This window comes from Scylla paramamosain, chromosome 30 (assembly GCF_035594125.1).
Source record: "Scylla paramamosain isolate STU-SP2022 chromosome 30, ASM3559412v1, whole genome shotgun sequence".
In the NCBI taxonomy this organism is placed as follows: domain Eukaryota; kingdom Metazoa; phylum Arthropoda; class Malacostraca; order Decapoda; family Portunidae; genus Scylla; species Scylla paramamosain.
In genome coordinates, this window is record NC_087180.1 from 2,292,501 (window position 1) to 2,297,500 (window position 5,000).

The following is a 5,000-nucleotide window of genomic DNA, read 5'->3' on the forward strand; positions in this document are numbered from 1 at the left end:
TCTGGGCTTGTTCCTCCCTCTCCTCCACCCTCTGACTACTTTATGCCACGTATTAAAATTTTTCGCAATGATGTTTTCCATGCCCTCGCTGGCCTAAACCCTCGGAAGGCTTATGGACCTGATGGGGTTCCTCCTATTGTTCTCCGAAACTGTGCCTCCGTGCTTGCACCTTGCCTAGTCAAACTCTTTCATCTCTGTCTGTCAACATCTACCTTTCCTTCTTGCTGGAAGTTTGCCTACATTCAACCTACTCCTAAAAAGGGTGACCGTTCTAATCCCTCAAACTACCGTCCTATTGCTTTAATTTCCTGCCTATCTAAAGTTTTTGAATCTATCCTCAACAGGAAGATTCTTAAACATCTATCACTTCACAATCTTCTATCTGATCGCCAGTATGGGTTCCGTCAAGGCCGCTCTACTGGTGATCTTCTGGCTTTCCTTACTGAGTCTTGGTCATCCTCTTTTAGAAATTTTGGTGAAACTTTTGCTGTTGCCTTGGACATATCAAAAGCTTTTGATAGCGTCTGGCCCAAAGCTTTGATTTCCAAACTACCCTCCTCCGGTTTCTATCCTTCTCTCTGTAACTTCATCTCAAGTTTCCTTTCTGACCGTTCTTTTGCTGCTGTGGTAGACGGCCACTGTTCTTCTCCTAAATATATTAACAGTGGTGATCCTCAGGGTTCTGTCCTGTCACCCACTCTCTTCTTATTATTCATTAATGATCTTCTAAACCAAACTTCTTGTCCTATCCACTCCTACGCTGATGATACCACCCTGCACTTTTCCACGTCTTTTCATAGACGTCCAACTCTTCAGGAGGTAAACATATCACGCAGGGAAGCCACAGAACGCTTGACTTCTGATCTTTCTAAAATTTCTGATTGGGGCAGAGCAAACCTGGTATTATTCAATGCCTCAAAAACTCAATTCTTCCATCTATCAACTCGACACAATCTTCCAAACAACTATCCCCTCTTCTTCAATGACACTCAACTGTCCCCCTCTTCTACACTGAACATCCTCGGTCTGTCCTTTACTTATAATCTGAACTGGAAACTTCACATCTCATCTGTAGCTAAAACAGCTTCTATAAAGTTAGGCGTTCTGAGACGTCTACGCCAGTTTTCTCACCCCCCCCAGCTGCTAACTCTGTACAAGGGCCTTATCCGTCCATGTATGGAGTATGCTTCACATGTCTGGGGGAGTTCCACTCATACTGCTCTTCTAGACAGGGTGGAATCAAAAGCTTTTCGTCTCATCAACTCCTCTCCTCTAACGGACTGTCTTCAGCCTCTCTCTCACCGCCGCAATGTTGCATATCCAGCTGTCTTCTACCGCTATTTTCATGCTAACTGCTCTTCTGATCTTGCTAACTACATGCCTCCCCTCCCTCCGCGGCCTCGCTGCACAAGACTTTCTCTCACCCCTATTCTGTCCACCTCTCTAGCGCAAGAGTTTACCAGTATTCTCAATCATTCATCCCTTTCTCTGTTAAACTCTGGAACTCCCTGCCTGCTTCTGTATTTCCACCTTCCTATGACTTGAATTCCTTCAAGAGTGAGGTTTCATGATACTTATTCATCAATTTTTGACCACTGCTTTGACCCTTTTGTGGGACTAGCATTTCAGTGGGCATTTTTTTTATTGGATTTTTGTTGCCCTTGGCCAGTGTCCTTCCTACATAAAAAAAAAAAATATATATATATATATATATATATATATATATATATATATATATATATATATATATATATATATATATATATATATATATATATATATATATATATATATATATATATATATATATATATATATATATATATATATATTTATATATAAGCTGCAAGAAGCCAGTAGGATTACACGTGGCAGTCCTTATATAAAAATTACCTACTTGTACCCACTCATCCTCCTTATTCGTAAATTTTTCATGTATACTTACCAACAACCTCTTTACCGGAGACAGTTACTAAATAGGCAGCTAGGATAGGGTGTGGGTGATACGGAAGGTAGGAGGAAGGAGGACGAGGAAGTGTGTTTGGAGAAGGAAGGAAGGAGAGGGTCTATGAGAGAGGACCAAGTACTGAATAGGTAGCTACTAGCTAGGAGGAATGGGCACGAGGTGTGCTAAGGGAAGGATAAAGAGTGGGACTGAGGGGGAGGGAAGATGTAGTTAGGAGAGTCAGAAGTGGCACAAGAGCCGCCCCCGCAAGGCCTGCATTACCCACTCCCCGAATGGCCTCCCGCCGCAAGTGTCCGACGCTACACTGCAACACACACTGCCTGAGGGCCGCAGAGGAAAGACACTGTAATGTATGCTGGGAATTGGGAGCTGCAGGTTAGGGGGAGAGGAGAGAGCAGGCGCTCGTGCAAAACCACTCTCGTGAATTGCTCTATTATTATATTTCACTTGTGTGTGTGTGTGTGTATGTGTGTGTGTGTGTGTGTGTGTGTGTGTGTGTGTGTGTGTGTGTGTGTGTGTGTGTGTGTGTGTGTGTGTGTGTCTATCTTTTTGTGTCTGTTTGTCTCTCCCTTTTGTATGTCTATCTGTCTGTCTGCATTCCTGCCTATATATTAAAATGAAAGCACTGGTACAAGTCAGCGAGTCAAAAACATACATCAATGTCGTACCGCGTGGACGCTGCTGCTGGATGCATGGCCATAACCAGCGTCGCGTGACAGGCGGCCACGAACATGGAAACACAGATGAATTAAACGAAGGACCCATAGGTACATAGTTATTGCTCTGAGTTATTGCTCAGAGCATCTCCGTTTTTCAAACTCGGAGGCGAAACCAAGTCTATAAAGTTTGTGTTAATTGGTATGGGACAATTAGATAGTTTTCTATTCTTCATTAGGTTTATATATTTATACTGAAATATGACACACGAAGCACTGTCCGATTGCTGCTTAGTACTCATTTTCCGTCCACTCGATTCCTCACACTGTCAGGATATTTGTATGGATTATCTTATTCACAGTATATTATAATAAGATGGATTAATATAAAGAAAACTCACATGGAATATTCGCATGTCAACAGAAAACGTAAATGATAAAACCATCAGAATCTCTTACATAATACAACCACCACCTCTCTAAAACCGCGTTGGGCAGCAGACGTATTATGTATGTTAATATCATATCCTATTAACGCCCCAAATATGAGTCCATTACGTACGTGTGCATGCTGCTGCCGGTTGTGAAATAAATGGAAATCATCGAGCGAAAGAGGAGGATGGAAAGAAGAAATATGTTTGTAATTCTCTTAAATCTTAATTTAATCGTAGATGAAATTAAATTTTTTTTTTTTATGATAAAAATCAGTAAAAATAAGCGGCGGATTGAGTTTTAAAAACACGACAATCCTCATAATCTAAATCAAAATATTTCTCTCACACACACACACACACACACACACACACACACACGCACACACGCACACACACACACACACACACACACACACACACACACACACACACACACTACACTGCTTTCTGTCCCTGTTTGCCTTGGCATCCGCACAGACTTGTTTCCATCCATTCAGTATGTGTTTCAGGCCATTACTCAAGGCGGTGGGAGATTCCGCGGGCCGCTCTCAGGATGGATGATTTCACGTCCGCATCCCAGGGCGCGGGTGTGTGTCGTGGTACTTGAGTGGACGTGGAGGGGAAGGTGTGCAGGGGAGGAGGGTGCTAAAAGTTGAGAAAGGGAGCGAGAGACGAATGGGCAGTAAAGTTATGAGGAGATTACGGAGAGAAAGTACTCGATAAAGACGAAAAATGGTTTGTGTGTGTTAGCTTGTGCCTCTTTGTTTGTCTTTGTTGACGAGAGAGAGAGAGAGAGAGAGAGAGAGAGAGAGAGAGAGAGAGAGAGAGAGAGAGAGAGAGAGAGAGAGAGAGAGAGAGAGAGAGAGAGTTTATGTAAGAGATGAGAGAAATAGAATAAAAATATACGAGACAGAGAGAGAGAGAGAGAGAGAGAGAGAGAGAGAGAGAGAGAGAGAGAGAGAGAGAGAGAGTGAGAGAGAGAGAGAGAGTAAATTTACCGCAGAGGAGGGAAATAAAATAAAAACATACAAGAGTTATAGGCATAGGAGGGAAAATACAGCGTTTATATAAAAGTTTAGATAAACGCTTAGATGAGAAAAGGCACAAGAAGAAGCAACAGATGTGGGGGAAGCAAAGAAGACAACACTTCTTTGCCTTCTGAGACTCACAGCACCATAGCAAGAGGCAAAAATATGCAACAAGAAGAGATTGGAGTAAGAGGGGGAGATCAATTAGAATTAGTACACAGAAGGGATACGCTGGAAATTTAAGACCATGAGGAGGATGTGGTCACGTGAAATACAAAAAGGAATATTAATTAAAGAAGAGGCAGTTCGTATGATAGAAGTGAAGGGTGAAGCGTTCATGAGAAGGAGGAGGAAGAAATGGAGAATGAAGAAGATGAGGAGAAAGAGGGAGAAAGGGAAATGGGGAGAATGATGAAATGAGAAGATGGAAAGAATGAAAAGGGGAGGAGGAGGAGGAAGAAGAAGAGGAAGAGGAGGAGCAGGAGGAGGAGGAGGAGGAGGAGGAGGAGGAGGAGGAGGAGGAGGAATACAAAGGAAAGCCAAACAGCAACAGACTTTTTGGTCCTTGCAAGGCTATTTGGTAACTACTTCTAACTAACTACCAGGAAGAGAGACAGGACAGCATAGCAGAAGGCTCCTCACCACCCACCACTCCCTCCAGCTTGTGCTGGCATGGAAAAAGTACCATGCAGTATGGGAAAACTGACGTGGAATTTTCATAGGAAAGGTTGAAATGAAGTTCTACTATTCACCCTATATACGCCTATCTGAAAGTTAATACAATTTATAATAAAATTGGCGTCTGCAAAATAAAGTTTAGTAGTGAATTCAGTAATTATTCGCACAAGAAGAGAGCTTGTTGGGGACTTGCTTTTAAATATTTGTCTATTTTATTTTTGATTGATTCAATAGAATT